We start from the raw sequence: 25,301 nt of genomic DNA on the forward strand, positions 1-25,301 counted from the left end.
AATGGAACGGCCATATGGTCTCAACTGCAGCTCACAGTTAACTGACAGACCACCTTGTCTTGGTTCAGCTCCGGGTGCCTTTGGCCAGCAGAGGCACCATTCTCTCTAGCTCTAGGATGTTGGGGTTGGTGACAAGTTGAGCTCAGACCTCAGCAGACTACGGACACAGCCAGAGTTAATAATCCATCGGTTGTGTGACTCGTGTTTGTTAACAGCAGCGTCTTACATGCCAGTGCAGCCTTACAGAAGAGAGACCACCTGCTCTACTTACCCAGGCAAGAATTTCAGCGGCAATCCCTGTGTATTTCCTAGTATGGGACAAGTCATTTGATTCTTCTGTCCCCCACTCCCTTCTTCACTCAAAATGCTACTTTCTCTCTTTAAGTTTATGGGTGAGATTTTCTCCAAGACCATCCTAGCTCTCCTGTTCTAAGCCAAGTGCTCCTCTCCCCACCCCATGCCTCCCACGAGCCTCAGAGGTGTGGTTCCCCCTACCAGTCGGCAGTAAAATGATCATTTCGGTGCACTGACTATAAGTACTTTGAAGGAGGGACCAGTAGGATTTCTTTAACACTTTGGCTCTGCTACGGGAGTGGCAGATGCTCAATGGAAGCTGCTGTCATTAAGCTGCGCCATGTCAGTTCTCCTGGCTTGTTCCTGCTCTTTACTACGTATCCCATGGCTTCAACTTTGGAATGCTTCCTTGTTGCCAAGTGTCCCCAGGCAGTCTCCACTTTGCCTTAAATACTTGTATGATGACTCTCAAATGTCTGTCTCTGTCATGGTCCAGAACCCTGACCATTACGCCTGACTGCCCATGCACCGTTGCCAACTGGGAATTTCAACAGGACCTCAGGTACATATCCCTCTAAATGAGCTATCCTAGTGCCCTTGGCCCTCTCCAACCTTCCAGCCCAAACCCACAGCCCCGCTGGTGTCACTGGCCACCTCCTGTTAGAGAATAACATCCCCAAGAGAAGAGACAAGGACCACCGAGTCCCTGGATAAGAACATAACACATCTGGATGAGTCACACAAAGCAGGATTCGAAAAGAATACCCGCAAACCCAAGGGAAAACACTGCTCCTTTCACATGTTAATGGGTTCCCTTTTTTTCTGTCAATAATCAGGTTTTGGAAACCTTTGTAGGCCCAATATGGCACAAGGTCAGCTGTGTCTGTCACTGACCTGTCCTTATGCAAAGAAGGCAAGAGCAAACAGCTAAGCTGTTTTGTAGCACACACACACCGCGTGATCACCATTCATGGTGTGCATATTGTGGTGGAGCCAACACTGAAGGCACTGGACATGTCTGTGCTCGGCCCCGGCCTCCAAGGTTGTTGCTCCACTTCACTGTAGCATACCCATTCTTCTAAGCATCCATCACTATAGATCTCGATGGTGGTGGTATTTTGCAGTGGAAAATCCCATCTCTTCCACCTTCTGAACCAGCTGAATGCAGTTGTCAACAACTACTGCTTGGTGCCTCCAGTAAAACCTGTGACCTCTGACAGAATCCCAAACGCACTCCTAATAGAAACCTACATTGGGTTCTGCTACCTTCCCTGTCTTTCTGGGAGAAGAAACTTGGTGCAGTGACCTGCAGCAACCCTCACTTGACCCTTCTTGACCTCTACTTGGGAGAAGCTGACATGAACCCTCAAACACAATCTTCAGTTCTCTGAGGTGACATCATTCCTACCGGAAGGAAAAGTGCTGGCTGGTCCTATGGTGTTACTCGAGTGCCTCGGCAGTGACGCACATGACGTCAGACTTAGTGGGTAACTACACTTGCCACTGGCTCTTCCTTCCACATCTCCTCCCCTAGCATCATGAGGAGAGCAGGGTTGAAGGACCTGCCATTCCTTTTGGTCTTGGTCTGAGAAGGAATCTGTTTAGAAGGAAGCTGTACTTTCCCTCTTGCGGTCTACGTGTTAATGCCTGGACACACAGGTTAAGCACCTGGGTTCTTCCATGGTACATCCTGGGGCAGATGCTGTGAGTCAGCAGATAATGTATTCCGTGGCTGTCAGTGAGTGTAATCTGCAAACGCTGGACTCTAGGTTCAGCCCTTCAGAGTGCTTCTCCTATGCCCCTTCTAATATTCTCAGTTCTTTTCGGGGCCACATCATTTATGATGATCCCTTCTACTCTACCTTTGGAAAAAGAAAAAACAGTCCTTAATGATAGGTGTAATTTCCTAACATGATTAACATGACTACAAAGCAGCCACATTGCCCAAGCTACCAGACAAATAGAAGCCAAAGATTCATGCACAGAGGGAGAAAAATCAAAATCAAAAAAGGATTAACAGGAGCTCAGGTATCCTAGGTTCCCTTCTGTCACTGTGATAAAAACACTGTCAAAGAGACTTGTTGGGAAAGGAGTTTATTTGTCTTACAATTTCAGGTCACAGCCCATCATTTTAGAAGTCCAGAGAGGAACTCGAGTAGCTACCCCAGTCACATGCCCCATCAACAATAAAGATGAATGAATACACCCTTGATACTTGCTTGTTTACTACTTTTCTTCACCTAATAAGATTCAAGGTCCAGCCTAGGGAATGATACCACCAGTTGTAGGATGGTCTTCCTAATTCAGTTAACATTCAAAACAACCCCCACAGATATACCCCCTGTCCAACTTGATCTAAATAATTTCTCATTAAGACTCTTTTTTCGGACCACCCAGAACTCCCAGGGACTAAACCACCAACCAAAGGGTATACATGGAGGGATCCACGACTTCAGCAGCATATGTAGCAGCGGATGACTTTATCTGATATCAATTGGAGGGGAGGCCCTTTGTCTTGTGGAGGCTTGATGCCCCAGCACAGGGGGTTGCTAGAGAGATGAGGTGAGAGTGGGTGGAAGAGCACCCTCATAGAGGCAAGGGAAATGGAGGATGGGATGCGGGGGTTGTAGAGGGGAAACCAGGAAGGGAGATATCATTTGAAATATAAACAAATAAAATGATTAATTTTTTAAAAAGACTTTTTTTTCAAGTGATTGTTGATTCTGTCAAATTGACAATGAAACTAAACTTTACACCAGATGACTGTTTGTTCCTACTACCTGTGTTAGGGGGAAGCTAAAAGGCTCAACCAAGGTGACAGTCCCTTGTTAGAGTCAGAGCCAGAATAGAATTAGCTCTTCTTGTCTTTCCATGCAGTTCTCTTAATTTTATAACCAAGTACTCTCCATTCCCTTCAGACATAGTCCCTCATCCTTTATTTCCCAGGAAAAGGGGTTAAAGCAGAATAGTGGGTCACAAAGGAAAAGTCACAAGACATCTCTGTCCTAGAGAGGTAAATCAAGTACCTGCCAACATGTATCCCTTATCTATTTATTAATATACATGATACTTTACATACATGTTCAAACCACAGTTCCCTTAACAACATTATTTCCTTCTCTTCTTCAACAACTCCCAACCACACACACTGCCCAGGCCCCGGCTTCTCTAAAGTTCAAATAGCATCAGCACCATAGAGGATACAGAAGAGATTTCTTTCTTAGACAATGTCCATAACTAAACCTTCCCCATTGAGACATCAACCAGCTAGCATTGTTCCAGAAAGAAGTCCATCTATCCAAACTTAGATCAAGGACATAGAATGCCCTGTTGTTGCTTGGTCCTCCCTAGATAGAATCCTAGGCTATAGTATGGCTATGGTGTTTTCAATAGACTCTCACGGGTTCTAATGAGGAAGATGCTGGAGAATAGGGGACTACCACAGGAACTTGTGGAGTAGAAAACTGGCCCACATAGGAGCAGATTCTAGAACCAAGCAGAACCTAACCATTAGGAGTCATCCTCTGACACCTGTGCACTCTTAATGGCATGGGTACTCTGTGTTCCTCAGCCCAAAGGACCCCCACTTTCCACATAGGCTCAGTGGGTACAAAAATGAAAGTAAATGAAACAAAAAAAAATAGATTCTGTGAATTCCTTGGGATACACAGGAAATGTGCATGAACAGTCAGGGGTCAGGGAGTGATCAAAGATGTATTTATAAAACATACTTGGAGTAACACTGTTCTGCTAAGGGCTTCCACCAACTCTCCAGGGTATGGTTCCCACACAGCGAACTTCTCTCTTCTTTCCCAAGCGCTGCCCCTCTGGTCAGTTCTTCACTTTTTGGGACAACATAATATTCTACTCTTCATCCCACTAATAAAAATCTCCCCACTCTTCACAGGCACCTCCGGGGTAAGTTGCTCTGGTTCTCTCTCAAAATCACTTTATTTCTTGATTTTGAGTTTCAACATTTCCAAAGAGATGCAGGCAGAAAGGTCACACATATGTGATATCCAAGATGGAGGGGCTGTTTCTGAATACAGCTTAGAGTAGCCCTGTGGTCTTTTCATTATGCTCTTTCCTGATTGTATTTTATTTTATTTATTTATTTATTTATTTATTTATTTATTTATTTATCATTCATAAAAAGTCATGGCATATAACTTAGGCTGGTCTCAATCTCTTGACACTCATATGTCTCAGCCTCCTGGCTGCTAAAATAACAGGCATGAGCTACGACGTCTAGATTTCTGATTTAATTAGAGCCAAATAGATTAATAAGTAACATCTTAAATGACTTGATAAATAAGTTTATCTCCCTGCCTCCTTCCATGGGAGAATGTTGAGTAATGTTGGCGTGTTGCAATACCATTGTCCTGAAACTATAGTGACTGGCACAGTAGCGGTCTGAATGACATGATACCACTTGACACTGGAACAGAAATAGCCACTTCTGTTGTGTGTGTGTGTGTGTGTGTGTGTGTGTGTGTGTGTGTGTTTGCACGAGTACGTGTGCGCGAGTGGCTAGTGGGACCCAGATGGTAACTGGTATCTTCCTTGGTCTGTTCTTACCTTATTTTTTTTTTTTGAGACCACATCTCTCCCTCAACCTGGAGTTCACTGATTCAGCTAAACTGACTAGCCAGTGAGCCATTGGGATCTACCTGTTCCCACCCAGTCCCTACCCCAAGGGCAGGGGTTAAAGATGCCTCTCAGGTTGCCTGTCTTTATAGGGGTGTTGTGGATCAAAATTCAATTCACACACTGAGCCATTTTTCCAGCCTCCTTGTTGCAGGATTGGAAGCAAACAAAGAAACTTATGTCCACTGCCTCACCTCTTTCTTTCTGAAATTATAGTTTGGCAAACAAGTGGACTTCAATAATAGAACAGCTTGTCCCCTGACTCCATAGTTGTGACAGGCTAATGTTCTCCATTTCTAATCCCAGTGGGTTGCATGTTAGTGTGAATTAATGTAGATCTGGAGTTGAAGATTCTGTATGAAAGAGTAATAAAGAATAGAGGTCAGAGACAAGCAAGTAGGTCAGGAGGTAGGATTTCAAAACAGATTTCTAAAGGTGCCTGAGGGCTGGCATGCCGTTGGCACATAAATTCATCCCCTTCCTGCTACCTCTCCGTGAGATCTCTAAAGTCACATCTGCTGGCCATTCTATAGTTAACACTAATTTTCCAACTAGCCACCACAAACCTCCTCCTTCTTAATAGCCTACTTGGGAAAACTTAATTAAATGATAAAAAGTCTCCTGCTGTTCCATACATCTCTAGTTGGGTTTTGTTGTCATTGTTGGTTTGTTTATTTGTTTGTTTGTTATCCTTCCTGTGGTTTAGGACAGAAGCATGTTACTACTTCTCCTGATGACCTTCTTCCTCCTCATGGCTCCCATCCCCTCATTCTAGACACAAGGGGCAGTCCTACCAGTATGCTCTAGAATGACTCTTAACACTCTTCCCTTGACAGGAGCCCCTGTTCCTCTCCCCTGACTCACTTCAACACTCTTCTGCTACTGTCACTGCAAACCTAACCAGAGTCCATTAAGTAGATTTTTGCCCTACCTCTTCTCTGGCTTCCTTGTCAATTGCAAAAAGAAAACCTAAGGACTGGGGAGCTAGCTCAGTTGGAAGAGCTCTTGCCTAGCATATTAGGGTGAAGAACAGTCCATCATGGTAGTGAAGTCAAAGCAGCAATTTGAAGCAGCTTGTCAAACTGTGTCTTCTTCAATTAGGAAGCAGAGAACAATGGTCACTTATGCTCAGCTTGCTTTCTCCTTCATACACAGTCCAGAATCCTAGCTAAGGGAATGGCGTCACCCACAGTAGGCAATTTTCTCTCCTTAATTAATCTAATAAAGATAACTGTTCATAAGCATGATGAGAGACCCATATCTCAGGTGATCGTAGATTTCATTGAATAAATAACTGAGATTAACTGTCACAATATATCCATATGAGCTTTTCCTATGAAATGAAACCTCAATGAAATCCCTATTACTAGCTGTATAGCCAACCTTACATCTACAAAGTACATCTTTGGTAAAGAAAATTGTTTCTCAGGGGAAAGCTCAAACAGCAAGTTTACAAAATGTAAAAGGCAAGGGTGCAATAACAAGTCAGCACAGCCTTCTGGTCAACCACAAAAGAGTTTCTCAGTAGTAACAATTCCCACCCACCCACCTACCCAAGTCTTGACTCCAAGACCTCTGCCTTTATGTTTTCTTTCTTTGGGCAATGATATAATCTTTTTAAAAAGCTGCTTTAAATCTATCACATGTCAGGCATGGTGAAGATGTTTGTTTGAGACAGAAATATAGAAAGGATTGGCCAATGACCCCTCCTATCTATAAACAACAATGGCTATGAAATTTAGTCCTGAGAAGTGGCCAAAGATAGGCTGGTTAAGAAGAAGCCCAAAGTTAAGGTTGGAGGTAGTGGTGGTGAAAACAGAAAATAAAGCACAATTGAGAAACAAATTTTTTTGAAGTTTGAATCCTTGTGCTTTTTAAAAGCCTAGAGATGAGGAAGGCCGAAAAAAATGGGAGTCTATGGGTATGCCTTGGGGAAACTAGTTAAGAAGGTCTTGGTAAAGAAAGGACACCTTTTTTTTGTTGTTACCTCTTGTAAATTCTTTAAGAATGTAATGGCACATTACTTCCAGACTGTACTCACATACGTTTAGAATAACTTGTTTTCATTCTGGGGAAAAGCATTAGTCTCTAATGGCTTGCCTATAAAGCAACTGAATCATTTGCCTCCCCAGATGGAAGTCATGCTTACACAGCCATGGCATACATAAGTACACCACACAGGTATGGTGCCTACTTTGTTTACAATTAAGGGGAATTCTAAGACAAGAGCTGACCTTGCCATTGTCCTCTTAATCAAACTGGTGGATACAAAGGTGAATTGTCCTGGGTTCTAGCCTAGCCCTAGGTTTTTGAGACAGGGTAAGAAGTTAGAGGGAAGGGTGTTCATGGTGGCTGTTACTGCTCTTTGGAGTGACCTAGCATTGTGAAAACTGATGTCTTGCCCTGTGGAGATTGCCCATCCTGCCACAGCTCTGATAACCTACCCCAGCACAAGGAAGAGGCTGGGTTTCCAAGTTCAAGACTTTTCCTAATTACACTGCCTTTGATTTATCAGTGTTTGCCTCTTGGGACCATGAAGCTATTTTTGGAATTGAAAGTTAGTACACAAAACACAGCTACAGATCAACAATTACAGGACTATTCCAGGCCCACACCCCTCCAGTTTGCCTCATCTGACCTAGAATGTGAGATGAGAAAGCCATTTATGTTTCTAGTCTTTCCACACAAATGCACACATGAAGGTACAGCTATAGGTGTGTGTGTGTGTGTGTGTGTGTGTGTGTGTGTGTGTATACACATGTATCTGAACCTCATAAACACTCAAACTTCACCATTGCAATTTGGGAGAAAGAGATAGCTGATACACACATAGTTATGAGTCATGAAAGATTTTGGCATATTTAACAGCTAGACCAGGTCATTTCTTAAATTTTTCTCTTTTCATTGAGTTGGCCTTCTCCTCCCCTGACTCCGCCCCTGAAATGCTAGGGATTGAACCTAGGGCCACATAGACACTAGGAAAATATTTTAGCACAGTTACAACCTCTGGGATATCCTCCTAGTTTTATCTGAAAATAAAATTTTTCTTCGCTAGTTATTAAATTGAAAATTATTAACTAAAACAGAAAGCATTTCTCTATAAAATATTATTAAGCAAGTGAAAATTTTAAGTATGAACTTTGTACTTATCTATGTTTAAACATAAACAAACACTCTTGGTCGCATAGTGATTCCTGCCCAGTTTCTTTGCCTTTCCCACCACTAATATGGCTAACCACTGTTTCCCCAAAGAGCCACATGGAGCCTGTGTTGGCCTTGAACACAGTATAGCCCAAGATGACCCTGAACCTCTGCTTCCTCTGCCTCCTAAATGCTGGGATGGGGGCCACTGTGTATGATTTATTTGGTGCTGGGATGGAACTGAGTGCTTTGTTCATGCTAGTAAAATACTCTACCAGCTAAGCTATGACCCTAGCTCCATGGCTTACTTTTAAAATCTATATTTCAAATGAGGATCTTGGTCATCCTGCAGGAGTGAGAGACACTTGAGGCAATCCCCAACAGTTCTCTGTAGTTGAGCCTACTCATTTTTATTGACTTTTTAGTATTTGTATTTATTTCTGAGTTTGTGTCTCTGTGTGTGTGCACCATATGGTATAGGTAACTACAGAAAACAGAAGAGGAATGTCAGATTTCCTGAACTTTGAGTTAAAAGCTATCGTGAGCTACTTGGTATCAGTCCAGGTCCTCAGCTGGAAGAACAGCAAGAGAACTTGACTACTGAGCCATCTCTGCAATCCCCAGTCATGTAGGATCAAAACAAACAGAGTAGCTGGTCTTTCTGTGTCAGGGGTCATCATATAAATGAAAATTGTCTGATTTAACTCCAATGTTGAATATGCCTTTTTCTTTCCTTAAGATAAGGCCTTACCATGGAGCCCCGGGTGGCCTGCAACTTGCTATGTTGACCACACTAGCCTCAAACTCACAGAAATTCTCCTGCTTCTTCTGCCTCTTCCTCTAGAGAATTAGTATTAAAGAAATACACTGCCACCACTGGCTAGAATATATGCTTGAGGAAAAAAAGACACACATACAATAACAGAACATGGATAATATGTCAGAACTCATTGATGTAAGCAATTCTTTAAACTCAGAATAACAAAGAGTTTGTTTTTATCATTGTTTAGAATTTACACCTGTGTTGATGGTTTTGGACTTCAATTCATCTTACATTTGTTCTAAATGCTCTGTAGACATTTCACCCAAATTGCCCACAGGGTTCCCTTCCCACTCAGTGGGAATGGCTTTAAAGGTCACTAGCTCTGTCTTCATTAGTGTCCTCCTTGGGAACTTGGAGCGATCTTTTCAGGACACATATGCAAAGGTAGGTAGAGGATGGACTTATTCAAGTCAGGTAGAAATGGGGTGATTACTCACAGAACAGGAAGACCGCATAAATCCTAAGACTCACCAAGGTCTTCTCTCTCCTCCAGAAGAAGCTAATCTTATCTCTTCCTTTCCCTAAGTCCCCCTACCTGCCTCTGACTAGCTCTGCCTGGAAACATCTCCCTAAGAGGAAGGAAAGCAACAAAATTCTTGTTTCTAGGCCCTCTGGCCACTTTTTTTTTCTTTAAAGTATGGTATGCAGTGTCTAGAGGCAAACAAGCTTTGACTCTCCCTGACCCTAGAGGAAGGAAACAGGAAGTCTTGCTAGGGAACAGGGGTGAAACAGACCACTGGGACAGGCTGTCTTCCTACCTCCTGACCCTCTAATCATGATTGTGGAACAGACTGCCCCAGTGCAGGAGGCAAAGCCTCAAGCAACAATTGCATACCTCTGTCAATTTCAGAAATCTTATTTTCTCACCAGGAGCTGCAGTTGCCTGTACAAGACCTGCAGGAGATCAAGCCAGGGAGGGTTCTAGAACAGAGGAGAACAGAGCTCCCAGCCCTCCATCTCTAGCCAGTTGATGGCTTCTGAGGAAGGGAGAGACAGTTTTCTTTAAGGGTGTGGTCTGTAGTAGCTGGACCATGCTCCAGCTCATGGCTCCACATGTGAGTATAAAGGCAGCACAAATCAAACTCGAAAACAACGAAAAGAGGATTTGAAGCCGGGATGGTTAGAAGGATGGAAATAGGTGTGGGAGAAGTTAGGGAAAGGGAACGTGTTTGCATATGACCAAAATGCAATGCATACATATAGGAAGTTCTCCAAAAAAGAATAATAAAAATAACATACTTATGAAAGAGAAGAAAAACGCTTGGTGGCAGCTACTGCCTTTGGGTACCATGCCAATCACAGATTCAGATCTCCGTAACCCCTTGGATGTTGGAAAGAGATCATGTACATCGTTTTAGAGATGATGAAACGCAGATTCAGCCACCAAAGTGTAAGGGTGGAACCTTGAGCTGCCCGCTGTCCAAGCAAGTGGGGGCCGCTGTGGCTACATTCTCTCATGTGCCTAGCACCTGCTGATACCAACCCTTGGCACACCTTCAGGTACACTGCTGCTTTCTGTACAGAGGCAGGGGGTGTGGCATTGTTCAGAGTTAGCAAACTACAATGTGAATAAAAAGAAAAGCAAAGGTCTGAGAGGTTCAGCCTAGGCACTGGGTCATCTAGGTGCCAATCCATCTCCTTCCTTCCTTCCACATCTGCCTAAAGTACTAGCCCCAGGAGAGATCTAGTAGGCCACCTGAGACAGTGGGCCAGAACATAAGAAGAAGCCGTAACTATAGCAACTGAAGAGTACAGGTCACCCTTAGCTTCCCCTCCAGGTCCATCTCTGTCTTTTGGAGTCATGCTCAGTGCCCTATTCTACATCGTCATAGCTTCCATAAAGCATTGCTCATAACAGGGATGAAGCAACTCTTGGGGACAGGCTCTCCTCTTCCCTGCTGACCCTGGGAAGCATTAGGAGCACTGCAGAAGGGGATATTGCAGAATTTACTCCTCTTCTCTTTGGCCACGCTGCAGTGCAGGAAACAATTCTCCTCAGCTTCTGATCCAGAGGGAGCTCTTTGCCCACAGCCATGGATCTTGCCAAGTTCTTATGATATCTCTTCTCACCCCTCTACCTTTGTGTCACTTTTTGCCCAAGGAGAAGCCACTACATGGGCAGTTTTTCCATGCTTCAAGTCACCTATTGACTTAGTTGCTTCACTTCTTCCCTTAACTTGCCACAATGACATTTTTCCCCTATAAGAGCCTCACTGGAAAAGCAATGCAGACAAATAAACAGGTCATTTCTGTAATTTGTTGAGCAAAAAATGAGGCAAAAACAGTACAAGATTGTGAGTACGTGTGTATGTCTGAGTGGTAAAGGCATGGGTCTCTCTTTCTTCCCTGTTGTGAAATCCTCCCTCATTACCCCTTACACCTACATAGCCAGCCTCACCAGCTCAGGCCTCTTTGTGTTTTATTCTTGTGCATTGTCTCTAAGTCACGATCTCCTGTAGCCCAGGCTGACATTAAACTTGCTATGTAGCTGAGGATGACCCTGAATTTCTAATTTCTAATCCACCCATTTCTATCTCCCGAGGGCTGGGATTTCAGGCAGGAAGCTCCCATGGCTGGTATTACTGGAATTTTCGGAACTGCATTACTCAGTTTCATTTCTCAGAGCCTCTGCCTCTCCGTGTGTGTCTTGGGGCCTCTTAGCAGACAGCCCTCCAGAGCTGTCTGCTCTCCTTCCAAGCTCATAGTAAGCATCTTGAGAAACAGAAATGCTTCAAGCAAGATTTGCTTTGAGGAAACCTGATTTTCAGTTTAACTTGTGTGTTTGGGGAAAATGGACGTTCTTAACCCCACAAAGGCCACAAAACCACTTTCCACATTCACCACGTAAACCCTTCCTTAGCCAAAGGACATCACTGCGGTAGTTTTGAAAGGGGCATACCCTTGAGCATTTTGGTCAGAGGGTAACTTTTGGGAATTTGGTTCTCTAATTCCGATGTGCTAAGACAGATTTGGTAGCAAGTATCTGTACCCAACCAGCTGTCTTGACAAGGCCTAAATTCCCTTTTAAACCTTATGTATCAAAGATTTTAGTTGATCTTTTATAGCATCCATGCTCCTGGCATGCCCCTCAGAGATGTCAGAGGGTTTTAGCTCCACCCCTTACCCCCAACCCTGTAAACAAAGGAGCAGGGGTGGGGGATAGGGGTTAGGGAACAAACAAATTCCTTCCCATCCATCCTTCCAACCCTTTCTTGTCAGTGAGCTTGGTTTCCTAGACTCTTCCTGCCTTATCTCCTCAGAAGGAAACAACAGCAGGAAGGATGTATTTTCTCTTGACTAGCAGATCCCACTCAGACTTACAGATCTGTCTTCACCTTCTCTGTCCATTCCATAAAGACTCGGTTTCAAACTCTACTAGATGACGAAAGGTTGCTTAAACGCGGCAGCACGAAAGCCCTCCAAAGGAGCAGATTGCTCGATTCAAGTGTTTATTCTGGGCAACAATTGGCTTCCTGCTTTGCAAACAGAGGTTTCGAAGGACCAATTCTTAAGATTCCAAAGAACCCTATAAGTGACCATATTTTGACCCCTTCCAGACCAAAATGGACCAGAATATCAGAGATATTTGGATTGGGGTTTCATGAAATTAGAGAAATGTTTAAAAACAAAAGAAGCATGTAGAGCAAAGAGAGAATTAGTGATCTTCCTCAGAGGACATTTCTAATTTTAATGTGACCTATGACCCAAGAATGATCCCAGTGCTTTTGGCAAATTCCTGGCCTTCACACTCAGGAGACTAAGCTTGATTTGCATAGTGGTGGTTCTAACGTGTGTGTCAGAAGGCAGATTCCATCAGGGTGTGTGTGTGTGTGTGTGTGTGTGTGTGTGTGTGTGTGTGTGTGTGTGTGTGTCAGGGTGGGGTCTAGTTACAAAATCCTAAGCAGGAATCTAAAACCAGAAGCAGGCCTTGGAAACTAGCATTTTATTAAGCTCCATGGTGGTTCTACATAGAAATTTAGTAGTTATGGAAGGATAGAGGTTGCCTTATTCAATCGTTTCTCATACAGAAAAGGTTCCTAGCCTTAAGTGAGGCGACCACAGTCTCCCAGTGCCCTTAGATAAAAGCTGGCAGGGAGAGGAGCTGTTGGGTTAATCCATGGTGCATCTCTCCTTTTCCCCAACACACACACACACACACACACACACACACACGCACACGCACACGCACGCACGCACGCACACACTGATCTCTGGAGAATCCCCTTAGTCATTACAACTTCTGTTCCCTCAACCAGCTTTGTCTTTTCCTACTCCTTACCCATTCCATCCAGTATTATTGCGACACAGTGGACAAGAATTCTTGGTGTGTGAAATGATGATTTTATACGTGAATGCCTTGTATTTTATACATAAACATCTGAAAACGGCTGTTGTCTCTGATGCGTTGCCTTCGCTCGGCCTTCGTGGGCCAGTCACTGCTGCAGGGACTCTCCCCGGCTGTGTGACCGCCCCTTCTTCCTTCTGTCTGAGGAGCTAGACCGACCGCCCTGTAAAGATCTATTCTTAGACTCTCTGCTTCCAGTAGTATCCCTACCCCATTAGTGTTTGCCCACTTTTCAGTTGAGCACCTTGCACTATGCGATCCAGAGAAGAGGTGTTCATTCATGTGTGTGAATGATCCTTGAGCTGGCATATTATTAGAGTTCTAGAAGAAGTGAGAACTTGGGCTGTGACACCATACTGCATGGGGTAAATGTTCTACCATTTACTAACTCTGGAGGCGTGGCAAGCTATTTAACCTTGCCTTTGTTCAGTTTTCTCGCCTGTGAAATGGAAGCCGTAGTATAATTGTGTCGTTAAATGACATTATTCACAGTGAGTGCTCAGAGCTGAGCCTGGTAAGTGTCAGGGCCTTAATGCTAGCAAGGAAAAAACCAGAAGGACCTAAGATGCTTCTCTGCTTAGACACCTCCACACACACAGTCAAATTCCTATTCTTTCTCTCTTCTCTCCCTCCCTCCTCTCTTGCTCTCCAAATTGTCTTAGTTCTTTCAAGGTTACTAATGGTTTTCTTCTTTCTCCTCTGTTTCTTTCTACAGTGTGGTATAAGTCCATAGCTAAGACCCACATACATAACCTCCTTGAATCACTAATGTATCTCCATGAACGTGTGAGTCTCTGTGTTTACAGTTGTTAAAGTTTTATGGGTTTGTTTTTGAGGCTAAAATGGAGCCAATCAATCAGTCTCAGTCAACTGGGAATATTAGCCAAATCATTAAGTGGGGGGGTCTTCATTTAGCAGTTAAGTGGGCTCTTAACTGCTAAGCCATCTCTCTAGCCCTCTATATTTTTGGATAGTCTCTAACTCACTAAGTAGCCCAGGTTGGGCCCCACTTGCAGTAACCCTTGAGTTTTGTCCTTCCCAAGTGCTTAGATCTTCTGCACAACCATATCTGGCTTTACTTGAACATTTAGTATTTTTTTATCCTACCCTTTTCTGAGTGTGTGTGCTCACATCAGTGAGGTGAGTAGCATTTACTCACTGGCTAAACAGATTGGAGAACCTACTTCATATAGAGTGTTTTCTCTTTTTCCTGTTTCTCTTTCTTTTCATTTGTTCTTTAATTCTTCTTCTACAATAGGCATCAAACCTAGGGCTTTTCACAAGCTACACATTTATTTCACCACTAAGTTATAATAACTCCAGCCCAGAATATTGTCTTAATGCTTTAAGAAAGAACCCAAGATCATAGAATTTCCTGTTGGAAGAGCTGCTTATGCTTTTGTTGTTATTGGTGATTCCTGCCTCCTCCTCCTCCTCCTCCCCCTCCCCTCCTCTTCCTCCTCCTTCCCCTCCTTCTCCTTCTTTAAATTTTCTGAGACAGGGTTTCTGTGTGTATAGCCCTAGATGTTCTGGAACTCTCCATGTAGACCATACTGGCCTGGAACTTACAGAGGACCATTTGCCTCTGCCCCCTGAGTACCAGGATTAAAGGTGTCTGCTACTACTGCCTGGCTTTGTCTCTTCCTGAGAACAATTTTCAACTTAAGAGTATCCTGAGCACTTTCGATGAAACTTTTAATATAACGTCCTTTAATATTTATAATATTGTATAAATTAGGTAACTATTTCCAATTCAAACGAGAAGATTGGTTTTTCCAGGCTTAAGACAAAACAAAAAACTACACAGACTGAAAAAAAACGAACATATTGAGAAAGTTCAGTCAGAATCTGAGCCCCAAGCCTAGCTCTTGCCACTCCATTGTATTGTGTTCCCAGACAGCAAAGTGCCAAGATGTAAATGAACAGAAGGCTAAATGTAATTACAAAGGATGATACAGAGGAAGATAGAGTTTTCTTCCAAATGGATACTGCAGACCAGGGCTACACAGTCAGCAGGATGAATGTTCTAGCAAAGAGGAGCCTAGCATGCAAGCCTTGAACCTACTGGTCAAGATTCATTTCTTTTGGTGTGATAAAAAATATTGAGGGTGAGGGCAAATTAGGCCAAAAAAAATTCCATTTTAGTTTACAGTTCCAGGTTATAGTCTATAGCTGGTCACACCATACCTACAGTCGAGAGCAGAGAGGAATAAATGTTCGTGTGTTTGTTTACATAGTTGCATGTGTTCAGCTTGATTTCTTCACTCTTATACAGTCAGGACCCCTTGCCTAGGGAATGATGCTACCCACAGTGAGCCAAGTCTTTCCATATGAATTAATGTAACTAAAGCAATTTTCCACACGCACACTCATACGTCAACCCAGTGTACATAATTCCTTATCCCATCTCTCTTCCCAGGTAATTCTAGGCTATGTCAAATTCACAAGCTAACATCATACCTGTCCTGAAAAATGCATTGAGGGTCTCTTATGCCATCTTTGTGAACAGTCTTCTAAATCAAGGTTGTGGGGTATTCTCTAGAAAATGTTCGTGTATAAACATGAAGAAGTGTTAACCAACTCTAAGATCCAAGAAAATGTTGCTTAGAAAATATGCATTCCCCTCCCCCGACTCCTGCCCTCCTTAATCCAGGGTCTGATTTCAAAGGTGCAGGGAGCCTGGGAACCTGCATTTTTCCATCACTCCACCCACATCTTATCGTACCTGTATTCACCATGAGTGCCATCGCTGGTCCTTTGTCCTTTACAATCCTTTTGTGCTGCTATATTGCAAAATTGAAGACTATGGGCTGGGGAGATGACTCAGTTGGTACGGATTGTTACACAAACATGAGAGCCAAGCTCAGATCCCTAGATACTATATAAGAAACTGGGGTTACGGTACACACCTATAAACCCAGACAGGCGCAGGGCAGCCATTAGATCTGGCTCAATTGAAGTGAGCTCCAGGTTCAGTGGCAGAACCCAATACAGATATTTCTGGTCTCCAAAGCTAAGGTGCAGAGAGATGGAGGGAGAAACTCAGTATCAAGCTCCAATCTTCACATGCACTCACACTTGTGCACATACATGTACTTGCACCCACACACATGTACACCTACACACACATGCACATATACACGCATGCACAAATGTGTACCTACATATACATGTACCAACACACTCATATACTTATACACATATGCACCTGCACACAATGCATGCACACACATGCACCTGCACACACATGCACCTACACACATATGAACACACACACAAATAAACACTGTAAAAAGATTAAGTTCATTAAAAGAAACAGCAATGCACATCCTCTCTGCTGACAGCCCAACAGAGGCTGTGGGATCCCATCCACCAAACTTGGGGAAACCTGTGTCCATTCTTCCTCTTCATAGGAGAAAGAAGGTTGGACAGATGTCCCATTGACACAGGGTCACATGCTTTCTCCATATTCACCATGGTTCTCCCTCAGAGGATGCTGCAAACCGCTCTCAGGGCTTTAAATGGATAATAAACAAGTGGCCGTGTACCCGCTTAAAACGCTCCCTGAGTGAAAATTAAAACATAGCGGACAGCCACGTTGTCAGCCACGTCTACTTTATATTTATATACAAGATGGAAACTCAGAGAGGAAATGATCAGAATCACTATTGTAATTAGAGTTGGGAATGGGAGGAATGTTTCGAACCTTCCTCTGGAGAGAAAGGTGTGTTTGTGTGCATGTGTGCGAATGGGGGAGGGGCACATGAGTTGCTCATTTGTCTGGATACTTAGAGAACTCCAGTCAGTGTTTCTGGAGAGCACGGAAGAGTCTCAATGAAGATGAGGACTCACAACCTTCTTCTAATCCTTTCCGTCCTTAGTTCAGGCAACTGTCTGATCTCTTTGCACCCTCACCGTGCATGAAAGGTGTGCCTGCACATGTGCATATCTCATGCTCTAGAATTTTCTAGAACTTCTGCATCTGCCTTGTGCTTAGCGGCGTTACAGAAGTATGTTTACTAAATCCTTCTTATCCAGTTAAAAGGTCTTTCAATTTGTCATGCCTCTGCTTTAGTCAATAAGCACACTCTGAGGGCGGGGTGGGGGTGGGGAGGGATGGGAATCAACTATTACTTAAGATGGAACTGAAATTGAATTAGCAGTTTTCATAGCAATGCATGTTATCAGGTCTAAACAATGATATGGTGCATGAATGTAACTGGGAATGAACATTTATTCTTCAATGTGCTATTACATATTACTTCTTCTCCACTGACCCATGTGCATGCACACACAAGCACATGGGCCTGCGTGCACAGGTAATAGCATGTTGCAGATGCACACGTAGAGCCAAAATGCATAAAATTTTTTGCTTTCCAGTGTTTTTTTTCCCCTGCTGTGAAGAACGACGGGGACTAGCAGGAGAGGGTTAAGTAGGAATCTCTAGTAATGTCTCCACTTGCTCTTTGAGGAACAACAAAGAGAGGAAACACAGCCTCTATGGAAGGAAATTCCCAGGCCGCACATGGACGTTCGCAACCTGCCCTGTGAACCCCTGAGGGGTGTCTGATAATAAACACTCGGCCAACAAAACAGCCCAGAAAGGCATTTTCACAAGCACTCTTGTATTCTCACCACGGGGCTAGAAAACATTTTTCTGCATCTGGGGGACCTGGAAGGGCCTGGACAGCTACCTGCTGACAAGGCCCAGATATCCTAGCTCTGGGCTGAGCTGGTATTGCTCTGTACAGGTCCACTCTGCAACCTGAGTCTTTGATTGTGCTGGGGCTGAGGCTGGGCCTTGAGCCACTGGAATTAGGATCACAGATGGATCCAGGGCAGGGCGGGGCGTGGAATGCTGCATGGAGCCCTGAGACCCACCTTTTCCTCTCCCATGAGATCCCCACACACAAGCCAGGGCACTGAACCTTAAAACAATGCTGTACAGACCTTCCTCAGGAGGTGGAGGGAGAGATTAAACTATAGGGGACAGTGAAGCCAAAAGTTTGCCTGTAGTTCCTCAGAGGCTATCCGTCTTGTTTTTTAAGTCTTTGATTTCCCTGGAATCCACCAATTAGGCTAGGCTAGCTGGTCAGCAGAGACTCAAAGATGAGCTTGTCTTTGCTTTTCCAGCCCTTGGGCCATAAAGATTCCACCACACCCATGTGTTTACTGGGGTGCCAGGGCCTGAACTCGTGTTCTCACGCTGGCAAGGCCAGCACAGCACTTCCTGAAGTGTCAGTACAGCCCAGGTTTCAGGATGTTCTGTGAGAAGATCTCACCATACATGGTATGGGGTAGCCTGGAACTCTGTGTAGCCCAGACCAACTTTGAACTTGGAGAAACACTCCTGCCACACCTTCTCTGATGTTAAGATTTAAAAGCCTGGTGCAACATAATTTTAATTCCAGCACCAGGGAGCCAGAGGCAGGTGGATCTCTGAGTTCAAGGCCAGCCTGGTCTATAGAGTTTCAGGACAGCCAAAGCTACACAGAGAAGCCCTATCTGAGACTGAGGAGGGGGGATTAGAAGCATGAGCCATCACACCCAGACCAAGTGGCATTCTGGACCTCTTTGTCTACAGAATAAAATTATAAGTATTGGAAGCTGGATATTAAATAGAAATTACTTATAAGGAACGTTTAACAATGTGGAATCAAACTGTCACACCTTAAGCGAAAGTCTAGTAAAGGTCTGATAGTTTATAATATACTAGCTTATTTATCTCCAAACTAATAAGACATGAGATCTTTTATAGCTATTTTGAAGATGACTAAATCAAAGCCTACAATAATAACAAAATTCTGGGTGGTTCAGTAGCTCATGCTTGCAATGGCAAGTACCCACGCGTGCATGTTGGGGAGGCGCATGCGCTCTTACGACTTTCATTTTCCTGTAATATGCTTAAAAACCCCTTTGTTCACAAGGCAACCTGTATCCTCAAACACCATCCCTGTCTCAAAACCCCATCAGAATCCAGCACCCAGCACTGGTGAGGGTATAGCCTTGGCCACAAATAGAAAGCAGACCTTTTATTTTTAAATTGCCCGTCACCAGTGTCTGAGATATTTTTAGTTGGAAAAAAAAAAGTCAGACCTATCTTCTCGTTTGCCCAGAGTGGAGCACGACCTCCATCTTGACCCCCTGCACTCAGAATCACATTGAGTTGACTGAGGGGGAACGACAGCTTCCATGTTTCCCTCTAGGTGGGGTTAACCGGAGTCTCTGCTCAAGCCTGCCTCTGTCCTTTGTTCTGCAACAATGGTCGGAAACACAGCCTCGTTGGAGGAAATTCCCAGGATCGCGCTTCGGACATTAGACAGTTGCTTTGCTATGCTGTGCAGCCAAAGTGCGACTAAAAATAAACACACGGGTCTTCGAAGGCTCTACAATGTGGCCCTGCATGGTTGATTGTATTTCAAAGGGATTTTTAAAAGACGGTTGTTTTTAAGAAAGCAAACCTAGGTATGCCTGCAGAATAAACTGTATTGTGCCTCTGTTTCTGCCTGACAAGCCCCAGCATTGTTGGTGCTCTTCTGTAGAAAGGACGATTGCCATTCTTTTCCTTTCTCCTGGGATCCCAGTGTGAGGATGGAGGAAGCAAAGGTGTGCCTCGGTGCAGCCCAGCATCTTTAGAAGGATGTGAGGGACTGGAAGAAAAGCCGGTTCTCCTGTCTATGAAGAATCCAGTATTAGCCTAGAATTTTTGGATAGTCTGAGCCCACCTAAGCTGATCCTTGTGTCTCTAAAAAGATCTAAGTTGTCAGCTGGCAGAGGCTGTGACCAATGTGGTCCTTTTTACAAGAAGAAAAGGCAGGTAGGAGGATGGAGAACTTGACATTGGAGCCGGCAGCCAGCTTCGGCCAGCTCTCTTCTCTCCCTAAAGGGCAGACACCCAACTCACAGTCTCAGAGGAGCACAGAGCTATTTAGCTTCAACATGTCTCACTTAGATTCCTGAGTGGCTAAGAAAGCACATCCCTGCAGGAGTCCTTCGGTCTCAGAGCTAGGAAGGGGGCTTGTGAGGTTCGCCCAATTTCGTGTTGACTGAAAATGTCTCCAAACACGGCCGTTTCCCGTCAAATGAGAATGTGTTTGTAATTCAAGCACCAAGCCACAGTCGACTTGTAGAGTGACCCAAGAGCCGTTTGGGGTGAACTTTTCCCCTCTTCTTTTCTCTTGTTTCGTTTGTTGCGCTTTTTCCTGGAAGTCGGACTTAATCTATTGTTGCAAAGATCCTATTTTTAAATTATGGCTGCTAAAAATTAAGGCTAGAGAGTGAAAAGTCAGCTCACGTCATTTCAAGCTAGTGATTTTTTTTTTCAGTTCTTTATCTGGTACCTTGGATTAGGGCACTGACATCATGAGACTCACAAGAGTGGGAAGGGACCTTGGAGGTCATCGCTTAGACCCCACCCATTCAGTGTTCCCTTTGGGAACACCCTGACCGCTGGTCTCCTAGGGTGCTGGAATGTTGCCCAGGACAGGGTGTTCCCCCAACCCCCGCAAAACAACTCACCCAATTTTAGACAATTCTGATGGTAGGTAAATCCTTCCGCATATTGAGTTGCGATCTTTTTCCCTATACTTTCTATTCCGTGATCTGGTGGCCTTCTCTTTGCCACACAAGTGACCTTTTGAGTAAGAGGCCACCTTTGCATGCTACAACATGTAACTCTTCCTCCAGATACCTGCGTGCCCTTCCACTGTTCTATGGGGGAGACTTTTCTCATTTTCGTCATCTTAGTCTCTCTTAAGCTCTGAGATAGCGCTTTTCCTTGGTGTGACTGGCTGTATTTGCATGCTCACCAACCCGGAAGTCAGCATCAGGCATCAGGGTGTCTCCTCCACTCCTCTCTGCCTTATTTCTTGACATGAGGTCTCTTCACTGAATCAGAAGCTCACTGGTTAGGTTAGATTACAGGGACAGCAAGCTCTAGACATCCAATTACCTCTGTGCACCCTCCCCCCATGCCAGGACCAAGATTATAGATGTGTACCGCCATGCCTTCCTTTTATGGAGCTGATAGCGATGCAAACCCAGGCTCTCAAGTCTGAGTGGCAAGCATTTTACCCACTGAGCCATTCCCCCCAGCTCTGCCGGTATCCGTCAGTGAAGCAACTTGCTACATATGGTAGCTAAGTAATCTTCACCTTGTGCATTAGAACATAGTTTCAGAAATGAAATCAAGATTTAGCAAGGTTACCTATTGACAGATGCTAACAAACAAGGAATTTAAAACTGCCTCCGCCTCTGTTTACCTTCACAGCAGAGTAAAAAGGAAATGTTGAGGTAGGTGAGGTGCTGCTCCCCTGGAACCCTAGCATTTAGAGAGAGGAGGACCAAGCATTCAAAGTTATTCGCTACTCATGTAAAAAGTAAGATGGGGGCCAGCCTGGGTAGCATGCATTCCTGCCTCCAAAAAGGCTAGAGAAAGATAAGAAGAAAGAGGGAAGGAAAGGGAAACGAAGGGAAGGAAGGGGCTAGAAGGATATTGTATTATATAAACCTAGGTTTCTGCCATAATCTAAGTACTGCCATCCACTAGAACCCTCCCATGCAGGTTAACATCCTTTTGGTGGCCACCACAGTTGCTTAATACTAATGGACTGGAGAGAAAGTTTGAGCGGTTAGGAGAAGAGCTGAAGGGCTTCTGTGCACAGGGACAGTGAGTGAGAGGTGAAGAAGCACGTGCAGCAGGAAGCAAGAGGAAATTCTGGATGTCCATGAAGTATTTATTTGGAAACTTCATGTGGTAGAGGAACAAGAAACGGAGGGTTAAAGGACAGAGAAAGAAGCCACCTCTGAGCAGCTTCGTGCCAGCCTGAGCCTAGTGGTTGGGTCTGGGCACACGTAGAATGCATTGTTTTCCTTGCAGCTCTTTAGAGCTGTTGCTATGCGGTGCCCTAGGTAAAAGGTACAAAGGACAATGTGAAAGTCTATGGTTGGAGTGAAAGGCAGATTCCCTTAGGATCTTTCGGTGACTCTGCCTCAGAAAACTGCAGCTCATTGCCCTCCAAATTCTCAAGAGAGGTGGGGGATATAACTCAGGTGGTAGTGGGCTTGCCTGCTTAGCATGCATGAGACGTGGGTTCTGTCCCTGGTGCAGCATAAAGTGGGTATGATAAGGGCAGGCATGTAGGCTTAAGGCTTGGAGGTGAAAGCAAAGGGACCGGAAGTTCAAGGTCATAGTTCTTGAGAACACAGTTCAAGGCTAGCCTGGGATAAGTAAGACCCTCTCTCAAAGCAATCATGAGCCAGTGTGAGAACGGAGGCTCTGTCCACTGAGTGAAACTGAAGCTTCCCTGCTCACCACTGCATAAAAGCAAGGCTCAGGGAAAGGTTGGAGACCCAAAGTCCCCTGGCAAGACAGCCACACGTGCAGCTGTTATAGCCAGAGACCCCAGGACATGGTACAAGCTTTTCTGCACGACCACACTGTATCAAAGCTCGCAATGCCCTCACTTGCATGCGTTAATATTTGATACCCATCAGATCTCTTTGTTGCCCTCCCCCACTTTTAGGCAAGTGTAGGAGAGAGGATGGTGAAAGGTTCTTTGCTGAGGTTCACTGTTACGTCTGTCATCTTGTTCTTGGCACACAGCCAGCTGCCAAATACGGGTAAGGTGCTCAGTACATACTGCTGGGAAAGCAAGTCTCTGACTTAGTGTGGTGAGGAGTAGAGAGCAGGGATGGGGAAGTGCCTGGCGAGAAAAGCTAGCTACCCAGAGAGATGAGAAGACTGAAAAACGCACGGCACACATTCTCAAAATGCTCCAATCCATAAAGACTCAGATCATAAGAGCAGAGGAAAATCTTCCTGGAAAACTTTAACTATGCATCGCATTCTGGTCATTAATTCAAAGTATTTGGCTAGTACACACATTCATTTCTTCCTTCCTTCCTTCCTTCCTTCCTTCCTTCCCTCCCTCCTTCCTTCCATGAGATAACTGACTGAATACAAGCAATATGTCAGGCGTGCCAAGTGCTATGGACTCAGAAATAAAACACCAGTCACAGATGAGAAAACCCATAGCAACCAGCAGTTCATATGCCATAAAGTCATAGACCCAGGGTGTTTAGTAAGGGGTAGACTGAGCGTAGGGGCTTAAGATTAAACCAAAGCTGTAATGGGTAATTGGGGCAGAGAGAGCAGCACACCCAGACCTAGGTGGGCAGCAGAGTGATCACGTGATAAGGGAAGTGGCACTCAGTACAGTTGGAAAGCCCGGTGGTGAGAGAGGAGGCTGGCAGGGTATTATGGAGTAGAACTGGAGTCATCTGCCCTGCCCAAGGCAGGACCCAGCAAAAACTTATCACAACCTGGATGACATAGACTCAGTAAGTCTGGCAAAGAGGTCGGGGGGTGGAGACAGTTGCATTTCGAGGGAGTCCCTAGTTAATGCCTGATACAAACGGTTCCTGGTACCTCTTAGGTAGCCGCAAACCAAGCAGCAGGATGTATTTATCTGACATAGTTCCTAATTGCCCTTTCCCAAGAGCTCTGTAGCAGGATCCCGGGAATGAATGGAGAAAGGCAACACCAAAGCTAAGTTCGCCAAGACCGATCAATTGATCAATCGATAAGAGAAGCTATTAAAAGAGTTCAGTAAGTTGGCTGGTAGTCTTTGAAGTCGGTCCAAATACTTCTCCTCAGAGAAAGGCTGGTTATAAGAGCAACACGAAACAGTAAAGTTTAACCACATCCCATCCAGTCCAGAACTGTGTGAACCGAATCTGCCTCGACTTTCTCTGGGTCTCAGCTGCATCACCCTGAGCCTCACTAACATCCAGCCAGCAAAAACATCCAGGTAATGCAACCTTGTCGTGCCCACAAAGGGTCTCCGTACCAAGTGGGAAAAGCCAGGCTCTATAGATATGCTTGGATATGTATTTCAGGAAATCTCAGAAATAGGAAGAAAGTTCTGGAAAACAACACAGATGTCCACCAGATCCCTGGGGGTTTTGGTTTTAAATTATAACATACAGGTATGTAAATAAGAAACACCCGTATTGCTGCTAGCATATTCTCTAAACACCTTGGTATATCGCTAACTCGAAGACTCAAAAGTCAACTAAAACACTCATGGTAGAGGTCCGCACAGTAGGGACAAAAGCAAGTCAGCTCACAAGTACTCCCTTTCATTACACAGACGCCGAAACATATGACCCCTACTGAGATGTTTCTCCAAAGAAAACAAGAATCAGACTTCGTGCTTCGCGCACTGCGCTGGTCGCTATTCTCTAGCCAAAGGCAAACAAACTCAAAACGCTCAGTAATAACCCTCTGCCTGCCACTATTCGCCCACAGTCCTGTAAGTCAGCGATCTCCACAAGGCGCAGAAGGTGAGTAGAGACAGCCACCCACCCGGAAGAGCTGCATAGACCGACACCCATCCCTCTGCTTTAGAGGCTCTGAGCTCACATCCAGGGAGACAAAGGACCACAAGAGCACCTACCTTTCTCTTCAGCAGTGGGCAGCCTCCTCAGATTTACTTCTGTGTGGTAAAATAGAAGAGCGCACTGCAGACCTCGGAGGTGAGGTGAAACTTAAAGGTGTCCCATTCATTCAGGCAGCCTGAGGAGGGTAGAGTTTCAGTAGATCAGACTTTAGATGCTCCCAGGCTCACGCCGGCTTCCAGACCTCTGGGGCAGAGGTGAATTGTGGGCTGTTCCTCAATGCAGGAGGAAACTGGGAGGCACTGCGTGGCTCGCTCGAGGTGGAGGCGGGGGCTGGGGAAGGGAAGTAATGTGGGGACTGTAATAAATGAGAAATCCTCTCCACATGATTTCCTGTATTTGGTGCCTCTTGCCTCTCTCAGGCTCCCCAGAGGGAATCAGAAATTTAAACTTGTCCTTTGGCCACTAAGAGAGGAGAGAATAAACACGCTAAGAACCAGGAGAATAAGGAGAAGCAGGCAACAGGCAGGGAGCTCACTCTACCTTTATCTTTAACCACATACTTTCTTCCTGAAATTTCTCCAAGTGTTTAACCCTGCGAAAGTCAAGGGTGCCTTCATCCTTTTCCCCTTAGCTTCTGGCCCTGGCCCA

The 25,301-nt window shown here is 44.8% G+C and overlaps 1 protein-coding gene across 1 annotated transcript in view; it reads right to left on the bottom strand.

The window, feature by feature from the left end:
- The window catches only part of Adgrf5 (adhesion G protein-coupled receptor F5), a 96,306-nt gene extending 71,383 nt beyond the window's left edge, over positions 1-24,923 (bottom strand). Inside the window, exon 1 of the mRNA XM_032900703.1 lies at positions 24,710-24,923. The gene's annotated coding sequence lies outside the window, so the exon portion shown is untranslated. The remainder of the gene's footprint in view (positions 1-24,709) is intronic.
- Positions 24,924-25,301: the final 378 nt, after the last annotated feature.

This window comes from Rattus rattus, chromosome 4 (genome assembly GCF_011064425.1).
Source record: "Rattus rattus isolate New Zealand chromosome 4, Rrattus_CSIRO_v1, whole genome shotgun sequence".
In the NCBI taxonomy this organism is placed as follows: domain Eukaryota; kingdom Metazoa; phylum Chordata; class Mammalia; order Rodentia; family Muridae; genus Rattus; species Rattus rattus.